This window comes from Microcaecilia unicolor, chromosome 2 (genome assembly GCF_901765095.1).
Source record: "Microcaecilia unicolor chromosome 2, aMicUni1.1, whole genome shotgun sequence".
NCBI lineage: Eukaryota > Metazoa > Chordata > Amphibia > Gymnophiona > Siphonopidae > Microcaecilia > Microcaecilia unicolor.
Genome location: NC_044032.1, coordinates 190737167 through 190752616, shown reverse-complemented (window position 1 = coordinate 190752616; position 15450 = coordinate 190737167). Strand labels below are relative to the sequence as shown.

General features: G+C 42.2%; 1 protein-coding gene across 1 annotated transcript in view; it reads left to right on the top strand.

Annotated features, from left to right (window-relative positions):
• FBN2 (fibrillin 2) overlaps positions 1–15450 on the top strand; it is a 526098-nt gene that overhangs the window by 111395 nt on the left and 399253 nt on the right.

Here is a 15450-nt window from a genome sequence, read left to right as displayed (position 1 = left end):
AGTATCCTGTCTTCCTTAACTTCATTATGTGGGGATGCATCCAGTAATCATTGCCTGTACACATTTGTTGCCCTCTTATCTTTTATGACCTTATGAGGATACCCCCTGTGGAAGAATCTGTTGTACATATGTCCTGCATGATGTTTATATGATTCAGAAGTGGGCAGAGGGCGTGTCAAGATGGCGCCGTGAGCGGTTGTGTAGCAAGTGAGCTCCTACTTCGTCTCTGCCGAATATCAACTTTTACCTTAATTATGCCTCATACAAAGCGCAAGGGGACGATTCGGGGGATTCCCCCACCCACTGAGACGTCCACCCCGGCGAGACTTGGTCTGGAACGCTTCTTCCCCACTGTTTCTCGAATAAGCGAGACGGATTCCTTAGCAGGAGGAGCCGGTGAAGCACCCCCCCCCCCCCCCGCTGGAAGTTGAAACATCTCTTTCTCCCCCGCCGAGTTCTAAGGTCCCTTCGTGCCCAGCAACTGCAGTGAGTCGGGTGGGGTTTCCAGCGGAACCCGGAAGGGGTGAATCCGGTGAGCCCTGTGGGGAACCTGAACTTGCAGCGATGACATCAGCTGCGGGATTAGAAACAGAGGTGAATCTGGGTACGATCTGGCTGAAATTGCTTGAAATGGAGAAAACCTTATGGCAGTCATCTGAAGAGGTAAAAATTCTGAATTTGAATATGCAGGAAGTGAAGAGCTCTATAGCTACAGTAAGACAAGATTTTTCCTTGGAAATAGAGGCCTTGCAGAGAGAGACTAAACAAACGGATGAATTTAAGTTGGCTGTAATAAAAGATAATTCAGAAATAAGAAGATTGAACAAATGGAGAACTTCAATAGGAGATTGAATCTTCGGTTACTGAATTTTCCTAGACTCTTGGGAGTGTCTCCACTGGATATGTTTACTAGATTTCTGAAAGAGAATTTGAAGTTTCCTCAAGAAGTTATTCCTCCATTGAATAAAATTTATTATGTACCAAGTACAATGAAAAAAGTAGAGGGAGAAAGATCTCTTGACTTGCAAAATGTTACAGCCATATTGGAACAATCACTTGAAGATGTGTCCGAAAGGGGGACGCTGATAGTTTCTTTTGTTTTTCAGCAAGATTTAAATTCAATAATGAGACTCTATTTTAAATCAGCTAACCGTATGTTTGGGGGCCAAAAAATTTGGCTTTACCCTGACGTAACTAAGATTACTCAAGAAAAGAGGAACAAGTTTTTTTCTATGAGGTCTAAAATTCTTGAATTAGGAGGTTCTTTTCTTCTTGCATATCCGTGTAAATGTGTCATAAGGTTAAACCAGACAAAATGTTTTTTATATACCTGATCAGCTTAAGTCCTTCCTAGAAGCTAAACAACGTTAGAGACAAACATATGAGAAAAAAAATATGATTCAGAAGTGTTACGCAGTCTTTTAATCCTCATGAATTGGCCCACAGGAATCCCATTTTTTATCCTTTTAGGATGAAAGTTTTTATAGTGCAAGAGAATATTTCTGTCCGTGGGCTTCTGAAAAATTGATGTATCAAACCTAGTGGAGGAGTGGCCTAGTGGTTAGGGTGGTGGACTTTGGCCCTGAGGAACTGAGTTCAATTCCCACTTCAGGCACAGGCAGCTCCTTGTGACTCTGGGCAAGTCCATTACCCCATGTAAGCTGCATTGAGCCTGCCATGAGTGGGAAAGTATGCAGTACAAATGTAGTAAAAATAATTATCATAACTGATGTGAATATCCAAGAAATCTATGTGGTGTCCCCCTATACAGGTCTCAAATCTTATGTTGGGATCACAATTATTTAAATATTCCATGAAGGACTACAGTGTGTCCCGATCCCCTGTCCACAGCAGCAATACGTCATCTATATAACGTTTCCACAATTTAATGTGAGATGTATATGGTGATGAATACAGGTGACATTCTTCAAATGCTGCCATATATAGGCAGGCAATGGTGGGTGAGACTATCGCTCCCATTGCCACTCCTTTTGTCTGTAGGTAAAAAGAATTTTCAAACTGGAAATAATTTTTGGTGATCACATAATGAGCTACTTAATTTAATAACGTTGATTTACTCTCAGACAAATTCAAATTCATAACACTGACACGCACTAGTTGTAAAGCTTGTTGATGCAGAACATTGGTATACAGTGAGACTACATCCATGGTCACCAACGTTAAAGTAGGACATTGCATTAAAGATAACTCATACAAAATCTGTAAAAGATATACTGAGTCTCTCACATATGAAGGTACAGAAGGCAATAACACTTTCAAGTGGAAGTCTAGGAATTGGGTCAATGGTTCAAACAATGAACTTCTCCCTGAAACAATCAGTCTTCCCAATGGTGAAACTAAAGATTTATGTATTTTTGGTATGAAATAAATTTTGGGTATAATGGGGTGTCGTTTGAAAAGGTGGTGGTCAATAGAATGCACTCGGAGGAAGGAACGTTGAGTAGCGGAGTGCCTCAGGGATCGGTGCTGGGGCTGATTCTGTTTAACATATTTGTGAGTGACATTGCCAAAGGATTAAAAGGTAAGGTTTGCCTTTTTACGGATGATACCAAGATTTGTAATAGAGTGGACACCTTGGAGGGAGTGGAAAACATGAAAAGGGATCTGCAAAAGTTAGAAGAATGGTCTAACATTTGACAATTAAAATTTAATGCAAAGAAGTGCAAAGTGATGCAATTGGGAAGTAAAAGCCCAAGGGAGCCATATGTCCTAGGAGGTTAAAGGCTGACATACATAGATGGGGAGAAGGATCTTGAGGATCTTGGGGTGATAGTGTCTGAGGACCTTAAAGTGAAAAAACTGTGTGACAAAGCCTTAGCCAGAAGGATGCTAGGCTGCGTCGAAAGAGGAGTAACCAGCAGAAGAAAGGAGGTATTGATGCCCCTGTACAAGTTTCTGGTGAGGCCCCACCTGGAGTATTATGTTCAGGTTTGATGGCCATATCTTGCTAAGGATGTAAAAAGATTAGAAGCAGTCCACAGGAAGGTGACAAAAATAGTATGGGATTTGCGCCAAAAGATGTGTGAGAAGAGACTGGATGACCTGAATATGTATAACCTAGAGGAAAGAAGGAAGATAGGATACAGATATTTAAATAATTGAAAGGTATTAATATAGCAACAAATCTCTTCCAGAGAAGGGGAAATGGTAAAACTAGAGGACATGAATTGAGATTGCGCAGTGGTAGACTTAGGAATAATGTCATGAAATCCATTTTCACGGAGAGGGTAGTCAATGCCTGGAATGGCCTCCCGAGGAAGGTGGTAGAGACAAAAACAGTGATGGAATTCAAAAAGGCGTGGGATGAACACAGAAACTCTATTTAGAAACTAGATGGTATAAAGCAAAAATTAAAAAAAAAAAACAACTTAAATGGCTGCAGGTAGGTGGATATGTGAGTGACGCTTGGATGGCAACTCTGGCTGTAAAGAACTAAGGCTGGTGCCAGGCAGACTTTGTAGGTCTGTGTCCCTCAATGGCAACTTCAGTAGCTGGAACCGAGGACAGTGTTGGGCAGATTTTTACGGTCTGGGTCCCTCAAATGACAAGATATATTCGGATAGGCTGGAGTGGGCTTTGACGGCAACTCCAGTAGGTGGAACATAAGGACAGAGCTGGGTGGACTTCTGTGGTCTATGTCCCAGAAACACCAAAGAAAGACTCATGATAAAATATATAATATCACATTCATTGTTGATTTAATCATGAATTGATAATAAGTGTAACTGTTGGGCAGACTGGATGGACCGTTCGGGTTTTTATCTGCTGTCACTTACTATGTTACTATGTAAGAATGGTGTGTGTGTATTCTATAAACTACGCCTAACTTTAAGCGTAGTGTATAGAATCACGCTAACCATGAGGCATATTTTCAAAGCACTTAGCCTTCCAAAGTTCCATAGGTTTCTTTGGAACTTTGGAAGGCTAAGTGCTTTGAAAATATGCCTCCATGTGGTTTTAAGGTGCCATATATAGAATTTCTCCCTATATGTGTATTTCCTGTCTTGCGATAATAAATGTGTAGAGGGAAAAATTGCTATGTTGGCACATTCCAATAAACGGACAGGTGCAATGCAGAATTCATCCCCATCCCACCCATGAAATTACCCTCTCAATAGCCAATCCCACTACATTGCTCCCCATGAGTCAAGCCTCTCAAATCTCCCCCCCCCCCCCCACCAGACATTACCCTCCTGTGATGCAAGAATGCCTGAACCTCCCTCCACAAATGCAAGATTCTCCTGAAACCTACCCTAAGATTATTATTTATTTACTGCCTGCAAACCCAAATGCTATCGAAGCAGTGTGCAAATAAGTAATGTTTTTCCCTAGAGGGCTCACAATCTAAGTTTGTACCTGAGGCAATAGAGCGTTAAGTGACTTCCCCAAGATCACAAGGAGCCATAGTGGGATTTGAACTGGCTTCCCTGTTCCATTAGGCTACTTCTGTACTTAGGCTCCACCCACCCAATCCCCACCATGATGCAAGACCTTTGGATGCTGCTGTCCTTTGAGTTTCTGGGTTCCACAAAGTGCATGCCGACCCCTAGAAATAGTCCTGCAAGACTACAGTTTTGAACCTTGACACTGGTGGGACAGGAGCATCTAGTGATCACTACTGCTCCCACATGTAGCAGCTAGGGAACCTCCTGATAAGTGCAGAGATGGGATCAGGAGTGGGGGTTTCTTGCTTGGCCCCAGGGTGTAGGCGGGGTCTTGCATCATGGGAGGGAGGTTCAATGTGAGGTCTTGTATCACAAGGTATTGCCTGGTGGTGGTGGTGGTAGTAAATGGTGGGGTTCGGAGCATCAAGGAATTTTGGGCTATTGTGGGGGGGGGGGGGGGGAGGGAAGGGTGATCAGAGTTCTTGGTTGTCGGTAGCAACTATTTAAAAAAGCTGCAGATGGGCATATTTGGGAAACGAACTACACTCTGCATCTTTTTAAAATCGCTACTTCTGCTTGAAGTGCTAGGAAATACCATTATATTTGCTGACATCCTTCCACATTTGGCAGAGCCTTTTTGTAAAATACTTGAGGAACTGCGCATGGCCCAACTTGGATATCTCAATTTCCATTTCAACATTCCAAGTAAAATGGGCCTTATAAGTACCTGTATTATCTTTATAGAGTAGCCCAAAACAGGTATCTACTTTGCCTTTCAACTTAGGCAATATATTAAAAAGTTATCCTAATTATTACTAAGCTCACCACAATACCTATCCTTTTCCAGCATACACAAATTCTGAATCTGGGATGATTTTCTTTAGGTTGACTCACATTTCTGTTTTCCATTTTTCTGTACCTATTAAAAAACAAAATTGGTGTTTTATAGAAAATATTTTTTGAATAACTTTAACCAACTTATTTAAAATCTTCATTATTTGTTGTCACTTCTTGCAGATGAAGAGGAACTTGACTTCAGGGTCAGAAAAATTCAACCAAAGACCCTCTTTACTGTTTCAGTAGGGTTCTATCATATTTTGGAAGAAGTTAAAAGAGGCACAGCACAGTTATATTAATACCCCTTAAACTTTTGAGACATTTGCTCTTTTAGGTCTTCAGTCTTTTTAAAGTCTGGCTTTGCTATAAATCACTTTCTTGCACAGTATTTTCCTGTTTCTTCTGGCAGTCAAAATAAATCTTCACTGTTATGGTCTATGAACCCTATCAAAGGAGCAGATGTTTTTGTAGTATTCCTTATGCAGAAAAAAAAACAGCAAATCCAGATACTTTAGGTAGCACAAATATGTTTTAGAAGTAGTTGATAATTAATCATTAGTAAAAGTAGTATTTATTTTTCATATAAACATGAACGTGTGTAGAAAAGGTTCCTGCTGTGTAACAGCCCTTTTGTAAGGAGCTGGCAAGGTTCAAGTGGCAAGAATGTATGTAAATAACCTCTTATAAAGTACAGACCAGTGAAAAATGTGTGCCTTGTTTGCAAGGCAGATACTTTTGCTGTGGGCATACATGTGGGTGGAGTTTGGGCAAAGCATAGGCGGCGCATAGATGTATGCATGTAAATTATAAAACACTATAATTTATGTGTGTCTTAGGGCTGGGGTAAGTGATTGTGTCTTATATCAAAGTGTTTTTGGCCACTTATTCTAGTATTTTATAAGGTAAAGTAAGAATCTACTTTCACATTTTTAAATAGGCTTGAAATAGGCACATTTTGCCATCTTAAACAAGGCTCCCAATTATAAATATGCCCTCCATATGATAATTTCTGGTATCATGACCTTCTGTCACCATGTAATGAAGTTCCTCTATGACCTGGAACTTCAAATGCTGGTTGGAGAAAAGGAGTAGCAAGTACCTGTATAAAATAAATAAGCCACTTTGTTTGTAACCACAGAAAGGTAGTAAACCAAGTCCCATCCCCTTATAAGAGCTATCACCAAGGTTAAGTGGATTCCAGTATGAATTTCAAGAAATGTGCAAATAATGAGTGGAGTGGAACGGGTAGATAGCATTCATTTGTTTACTCTTTCCAAAAATACTAGGACTAGGAGGCATGCGATGAAGCTACAAAGTAGTAAATTTAATATGAATCGGAGAAAGGTTTTCTTCACTTAACATGTAATTAAACTCTCTGTAATTTGTTGCCAGAGAATGTAGTAGAGGTGGTTAGCTTAGCAGGGTTTAAAAAGGGTCTGGCTGGCTTCCTAAAGGAAAAGTCCATAGACCATTATTAAATTGACTTGGGGAAAATCCACTGCTTATTTCTGGGATAAGCAGCATGAAATGCATTGAGCTTTTTGGGGATCTTGCAAGGTATTTGTGATCTGGATTGGCCACTGTTGGAAACAGGATGCTGGGCTTGATGGACCTTTAGTCTGTCCCAGTGTGGCAAAACTTATGTAACAATTTAGAGAGAGGGACATTAGCTTGCAGCTTGAGATGGGACACTATTATCACACAGGCCATAGATTGGCTGTAGTGGTGTTCTCTCTTTGAAGCCTTAGGTCGCATTTGATTTGATTTCTCACTACTGGATCACCATAATAAAAATATTTTTAGAAAAAAATTGATTTTTAAGACATGATTAGTTCTGAATTGTGGCCTCCCTTGTTGAGTGATTACTGATTTATTTTGGAGCTATCTTGCATCTTTTCAGTAGTAGCTCAGAGTGACTTATGTCCAGGTATAATAGGAGTTTCACTGATCCTGGAGGGCTCACAACCTTAAGTTTATGCCTCAGGCATTGAGGGTTAAGTGACTTGTCCAAGATCGCAAACAGTATCAGTGGGATTTGAACTTGATATCCCTGGGTCTCAGCCCAGCACTCTAACCACTAGGCTACTCCTCCATTGTTATGTTAATACTCTTAAAAAAATATTCTGTAATCCTCCTTGCATTTTCATGGGGTAAATCATTGACTCATACATTTATAGCTGTACTGTGTGTATTTTGTCAACCAAAGCAAAATAACCAGCCAAGCTATATTTGTTTTTATCTTTAGATAGTTAAGAACTGATAATATACAAACTGTCATTGTTTAAAATATTATGAAGCTGATTTAACCTACAAGGTTTTCTGCTTTCATTTATCCAAAGGATGCTTTTTATAGTGGTGCTTGTCCTGTGCCACACCAGTATAAGCATTTTACTGAACTGGAACCCCTTTTACCAAGCGGCAGTGAAAGGGGCCCTGCGGTGGCATTGGCGTGCAGGTTTGCTGCGTGCCAAGGGCCCCTTTTACCACTGCGTGGATAAAGGACATTCCAGGAGGGGGACGGAAATGGCCAAGGCCTTACCGCCACATTTTTAGAAGGCGGTAAAGGCTCCTGCGCCATTACTGATGGGTAAGCCCCCAGTACAAAAAAAAATCCAATGCACTGAAAATGGTGCACGTTGGGAGCAGGCACTACCGTCGGGCTCCTGTGGTAATCTGGTGGTAGTGCCGGACTGGTGTGCTGAAAAACTGCGGCAAACCATTATGCTCCCCCATACGGTATTAAATCCAAGCATATATTCTGCAAAAACATTTCCATATAAAACTTACTATAAAAAAAAAATATGATTCTAGTGTCATCTCAGTAATAGCAATATAAGCCTTCTCAGTACCAGGCATATTGTAAAGTAATATAGCATTCTACAAAAACACAGTATGTGAGCTTTTGGTGTCAGCGTATTACGGCGCAGAACTTTTGACCATGCTCAAATTTTGGACATGGCCAAACTTATTGTACCTCTCATGCTGGCACCAAAACAGCAACTTCCCTTTCTATCTTTACAGCCCAGCTCTCCAGTCAGAATGGCCAGTGTGGGAGTCGGGCATGCGCTCCTTGCCGCCAGCAGCACACCTACATGAGAGGGGGAGAAAGGTGAGGTACTCCCCACTCAGCAGAAGGATGGGGCCTGGAAAGCTCTCCCAGTGACAAGCCCAAACTGAAGGCCTCCCTGGCTACAGCAGTCGGGGCAATTCTTAGGGGCAAACGGGGGTTACCTCTCTGCTCAAGATGATCTGTTTTTCCTTCTAAAATCAGTGAATTCAAAAAAGGTCTATCTTGGAGGTCTGTTCTTCATCTGGATTGAAAGCTATACAGAGTGATATTGATCTGTATTTATTAGAATTGGTGAATTAATCTTTAAGGGTGGGCCTAATACCAACTCAGTAAAATCTGCTGCTGTTAGGCCTGTTCCAAAAAAGGAGGATTTGATTTGGATTGTGTTCTAATTTTTGACAGATCACTTAGAAAAGCCCATGTTAGAACATAAGAATATAAGAGTAGCCATACTGGGTCAGACCAATGGTTCATCTAGCCCAGTACCCTGTTTCCAACAGTGGCCAAGCCAGGTCACAAGTACCTGGCAAAACCCAAATCGTGGAAACACTACATGCTACCAATCCCAGGGCAAGCAGTGGCTTCCCCATGTCTACCTCAATAGCAGACTATGGACTTTTCCTCCAGGAACTTGGCCAAACCTTTTTTTTCAAACCAAGATAAAAGCCGTGCTAGTGATTCCCCTGTGGCAAATGAGAGGAAGCCCATAAGAATTGAATGTGCTTCCTCTCATTTGCCACACCGGGAATCGGTGGTGCGGCTTTGTAAAAGAGTCTCTGAGTGCGCAAAATCCAGAGCGCGTAACTACTGTATATGGTTTTTAGATAACACTACAAAGTGACTTAGACCTAGGAGGGGCATGGGCAGGTCAAGCACTTATGAACGTAGGGTATGGAATACTATCAGGTGCCTAATTGACAGCAGTTAGGCACAGAAAATTAGGAACAAACTATAGTGATGAGTAAATCAGACCCATAATTTTTCAAATTTCCCAAAAAAAAAGAACAAAGGAATAAAATAAGGCTTTTAAACATTTTCTTTGAGGCTATAAATTGCTGGAACTTTTTTGTCTTAAAGTTAAAATAAACTAATTTGTTCTTTAGGTAATATGTTGCATAATTAATACAAGAAAAAATAATAGCCATTTTTTATTCAGAAATAAGGGCCCTGTTTATTAAGCAGTGCTAAGGGCACATTAGCGTTTTTAGTGAGTGCGCTATTGATTAGCATGCGCTAAACGCTGTCACCCATAGGAACATATGGGCGACTCTAGCGTTTAGCGCTCACTAATTTTAGAGCGTGCTAAAAATGTTAGTGCGGCTTAGTAACTAGGTTTGGTTTCAAACCTTTAATTTTGAAAAAAAACCACACATTTAGATGACTTTGATTACACAGTGTTACATTTTACATTTGCTTTGCCTGCCAGTATATACAAAAGCCCCACTTAACTGTGCTTGCGTTGGCTTTGTTAGACCAGAAATTTGCATCGGTAATATGATGTTTGACTGGCATCAATACAAGGCACTCAAGGGTATTCCTTCGTGTAAGCCAGATAAAAACAGTCCTAGTTTTGCACGCTGCTTATACTTAAGAGGATAAGAAACCAGCCAAGGGCTGAAGAGTATTCATTTGAACTACCTATTGTAGATTTAGCATTATTTTTACTAAGCTGTGGCAGAAAGTGGCCTTAGCGTGCCCTTTGGTGGGTTTTTCCCGTGCGCTAAGGCCACTTTTTCTGCAGGCCGGAAAATGGCCAATTTTCTGTTTTCCTAATTAATGACTGTGCGCTAATGTTGCCATTAGCTCACGACCATTAACAAAAATTAGCATGTGTGCACTTACCATGACCTATTTTGTAGATTGTAAGGGATCACTTGCTAATCCTGCACTAATCAGCTAGTGTGAGGTAATGAAGATGCACAAAGGGGTCTTTTTATCAAGCTGCGGTACAAAGGACCCTGCTGTAGCGGTGGGGGCTATTTTTGCCGTGCACCAGCGCCCTTTTTACTGCAGTGGGTAACCCCCTCACAAAAAAGGCATGGCCATGCGGTAAGATTATTCTTACCTCATGGCCATGCAGGCAGAGCACTTACCGCTACCCATTGTTGAGGTTGCGGTAAGGGCTCCCGTGGTAACCCGGCAGTAACATGACAGCGCCAATTACCGCCGGGTTAGCACCGCGCTAGAAAATACGGAATTATGTTCTGTAGCACCGGAAATGGCATGCACTCGAGGCAGAATTACTGCTGGCGGCTGCATTGGGCTGGCCGTAGTTCTGTGTTGCCGTGCGGCAACCCTTTAGTAAAAGGGCCTCTAACTGATTAGCGCAGAAATGCCTACTCTCCACCCCCCAGACACACCCCCTTGGACAAAAAAATAAAACATATTTTTAGTGCATGGGTAGCGTGTGCACATTTGGAACTTACCGTTGGACTCCTGAGCGTGCCCCGTGGTAAGCCCTTTTAAGCTGTTGTTTAAGTAGCTCCGGAATAGAAAGCAAATTGAACCCCTTCCCCCCCCCCCCCCCCCCCAAGATTGTAGGACAGTCTTTCATATTAAGTACCTGTCATTGAGACAGCCAAATGTACAGGATGACACCCTATCATTATCATTCATTTAAAGTGTTGTAGTGAAAAGCTGCCATTGGCTTAATATTTTATGAGTATTTTTCTGAGAGTTTAATTAGAGATTTGCCTGAGTGTTTAGCTTAGATTTCTTTCTGGAAGGATTTCCCAGCTGGTAACAGCTGCCAGAGAATAGGCTGCAATGAAGAGGAGGAGCCCTTAGAAAATTACAGAACAAAACTTTTGTGACCACAAGCAAGCAAGCAGAACTACAGAATAGGGAGTCTGAAGAGGATTTTGAATTTTGGGTTTAGCTCATGCCTTTTTTTTTTTTTTTTTTTTGCTCAAGGCAAGTTATAATCAGGTACTGTTGGAATTTTTCCTGTCCCCACAGAGTTTAAAAATCTAAGGCTCCGATGTAGTAAGCTGTGCTGTCCTTTAACACTGTAGTTTGTTCCTAATTTTCCTGTGCTAATTCTACTCGTGATGCAGTAAGAAATTTTGATATGAGGTAGGTAGTTCCTCCCCTGCATGCAAGCACCAAACTGTGAGCAACCTATGGAGCCTAACATAACTATGATGATTTACATGGCAAGCCTGCCAATGCTGTCCCTCAACCATCCCCAATTTCCCATACAGATTCTGGTGGCCTACATTGGCTCCTGGACTCCTCTGCCCCCACAAAAACAGTCTCTAGTGGCCCAAGGGGGCCATAGGACCTCCAACTCCAGAAAAAAACACCCTTGTGATCTAAATGGACCCTTTTGCTCAGATGCCCTATCACCCACCTGCCCAACCACCCACCTCTAAAATATGGCAGGCAGGAATAATGCCCACTCGTTCTTGCTTCCGGTGCTGTCATCTTTCAAAATGGCGGTGCACTGTTAGGGATCAATAAGACAATGCTTCCCAAGAAAGGGAAGCACTCCTTTACCTGGCATACTGGAAACAGAACTAGGCTAATATGTGCATGGGGAGTAGGTTGCTTAAGTCATATTGAGTGTTGCGGTGTTCACTAGGCTCTTTGCCTTGACATTTCTCATTGCCTCTTGTCTCTCCTTATGAATTTCCTTTCTGTTTCTCTCTGGATTCCTCTCCTCTCCAGCACTGATTTTTCTCCCTTCACCTTTCCTTCTTTGATTCTCTTTTCCCTCTTCTTATTTCTCTCTGTTCCCCTTCTTTCAATCCTCCCCCTAGTTCACTCCTCAATACATCATCCCTAATCTCTCTCATTACATTCATAAACCACCTGACCTTATTTATTGCCATGTGCCCTTCTTCATATCCTGCGTTGTATTTCATTCTTCCATCAGATGCTGTTCTGCACTTTCTCATGATGTGGGGACGCAAAGGAAGTTTAGGTTATATCATCTCACCTGCAGTCATCTGGAAGCCAGGAGGAAGACAGAGAGGCAAAATGGCTTCATGAGGCACAGCAGAAACTCCTCTGCTTCTGCTCAGCCATTAGCAAGCCATATGGACCAGTTGGGGAAAGAAAATTAAATGGCATACCTGGCCACCTTAGGAAAAAAAGACAACAGAATTTTGTATCCAGAAAGGATTACTTCGACAACAGTTGCTTCTCCTCTGTTTTCAACTTCTTCCTCATCTTTATTCTCAATTTGTATAATTGTTCTTCTTGTACTGTAGCTTGCACTACAGACTTATGTAAGCCACTTTGAGCCTGCGATCAGTGGGAAAGGGTGGGATATAAATGTAATAATAAATAAATAAATAAATCTTGTCATCTTTTCATCTCCTGCCTCCTCTCACTGCCTTTCTATTTCTTCTTCTGTTATTGCTTTTCCTTCGAGCCTTAACTGTACGTATTTGTCTCCACTGTCCTCTGTGCAGTGTCAACCAGCACTCAGTCTCAGGCAATGGCTTCACAAAAACAGGAGGCGAGCCAAAAGGCTTCATGCAAAATAAATAAATACAATTTTTGAAAAGGGGCCCTTGTAGTAAGTGCTGAAATTACCATGTGGTAAGCGCAACGCTTGCGTGTTACGTGTTGGGGGCATTCCAACTATCTTCCCATACAGTTACCACACAGTAAGCATCTTTAACCACACAATAAAAGCTGGATTCTATAAAGTTGCACACCCAGATTTCTGACTAGTGTGCAAATTTGGGTGCATAAGTTATAAAGTACTGCTACTTGTGCACATGACATAAATTAGGCGCCAATAGCCCTTAAGTGGTGTTATTTGTTTCTAATTGGCATTGTTGTAGTTACGTACGTAACTTCACTAAGGCCCTGATGCTCAAAACTCCAGAGTTGTTCCGAATAGCTCTGTAAAATACCACCGGAACAGCGCAGAAGAACAACACCCTAATGCTCAATGCTAATGAGATGCAAATATAGGCGTGTTCATAGCATTGAGCATTAGGGAGTGCAGCGAGAAGATTGTACTTTGGCACGGAAGGATTGTACTGGTGCATGTGCAGAAGAGTTCCAGAGTTCCACAGTAAGCTCAGCTGTGCTCATGCACCTGGTAAAACCTGAATGTGAAGCACACATTGGCGTCTGTTTTCTGCGGCCTAAATATAAACATTAAAAAAAATTTTTTAGCTTGGATGCTTATATTTAGACACAGGAAACAGATGCCAATGTGTGCTTTCACTTGGGTCTGAGGTTTCTCATGACCAGCGCTTAAGGGCTTGCATGGACTTCCTTCTGCTTCCAAATGCAATCAAAACCAGCAGATGTTGCAGAAAGAATCACGAGAGAAGCATGAGAATCATGGGAATTCCTCTTTTCCAACACCATAACGCCTGCTCCGCCCTGGCGTTATTTTTTGCAGTTGAAAGGCAGTTTTGTTTCAGGCACTCTCTTCTGAGCATTGGGAAGGAATTTAAAAAATGACCTCATTTACATAAGCTTGACTACATTTGCATGCTTTCTGCGCTAGTGCCTGGCATACTCATTGTTTCCCGTGGACCCCTCTGAACATTCTGCGCAGTGTGATAGTCACATCCAGGATAGTTGGGTTAAGGCAGTTTCAGTTTGAAATACAAGTCCCAGAAGGCATTGCAGGCAAGGAGCAAGGGGGTGAGATGAAGAACCCGGACTGGACTCCTAGCTGCAATCGGGGAAGACTTGGGTGTAAGCTGGCAGGATGTGTAGAGTGGCGGCCACTAGGGGGAAAGAGAGATAGGAAACCCTGTGTGCAGGAGCTCCTCATTAGTCTAATGCTTATCTCAGCTGGTATGGGTGCGAGGGAAGCTAGTAGAAGGAGAATGATTGGTTGTGAGAGCAGAAGCCAGGGATTGATTAGGCAGGTGGGACGGGGTCCCAGAGGAGTTCAGTTCAGGAGGAGAGAAGAAGTGAGAGAGAAGCAGTGGCAGGGAAAATCCCTTGGGTGTGAGAAGTCCCTAAAGTATTGAAACCTCTTGAAGGTAAAGGCTGCTTTGTGATTTAACTGGGATGATGAACTGAATGAACTGTTTGTCTTGGGAATTGAACTACTGTTTACTGTGCACTGGATAAAGAGCCCAGACTGAAACTGACTGTGAGCCTGTATTGAATCCTGGTAGGTGCTGGCAGCCTACTGCTTAAAGGAGACTATTTGCCACACACTTTCAGGTGGCTTACATGTGTTTAAGATTGAAGGTGAATGCTGCTGTTGGAACCGTGTATCAGGTCTACTAGAAACCTGCATGGAATAAAAGCCTTAAAATTGAAGTAGCTGGTAGACATTTTGTTTCTTGATTGTACTGAGAGCACTCTCCCTGGTGACAGCAAGTAAATGCTAGCGCTAGTATGGCTCTAATGGCCTCTAGCACCCACATTTACTTTTGAGCTTCAGGCCTTAGGTGCAATCTGTAAACCTAGCTCTTAAATACAATAGCGCGTAACTACAAAGGGGTGTGAACATGGGAGGATCAGGGGCATGTCTCGTAGTTGTACATTTATGTTACAGAATACTATCACATACCCGTGCGACCATTTACACCAGCCTTTGACATGGTGTAAGAGCTCATGCTTAAAGGGGCCCTTTTACTAAGCCACATAAGCGTCTACACATGCCCAGCACACGCCAAAATGGAGTTACCACCCAGTTACCGCATGGCTCTTGCGGTAATTTCAGTTTTGGCGTGCATCCAAAAAATATTTTTTTTATTTTCGGATGTGCATATCGGACACGCGCCAAGTGGCATTTGACGCGCGTAGGTCATTACCGCCCGGTTACTGTGTGAGACTTTACTGCTAGGTCAATGGCTGGTGGTAAGGTGTTAGACCCAAAATGGATGCGCGGCAATTTTTGGCAAAAATAAAGGCATTTATTTACAGGCACACTGAAAAATGGATCAGCGCGCACCTAAAACCTGCAGCTACACTATCGCAAGCCATTTTACAGTGCACCTTAGTAAAAGGACCTCAAAGTTAGGTGTGTGCATTCTATATTCTAGTGCTTCCCAAGTCCAATCCTGGAGTACCCCTTGCCAGTCAAGTTTTCAGGATATCCACAATGAATATGCATGAATTTGATTTGCATATGCTGCCTCCATTCTATGCATATCTCTTTCATGCATATTCATTGTAGATGTCCTGAAAACCTTACTGGCAATG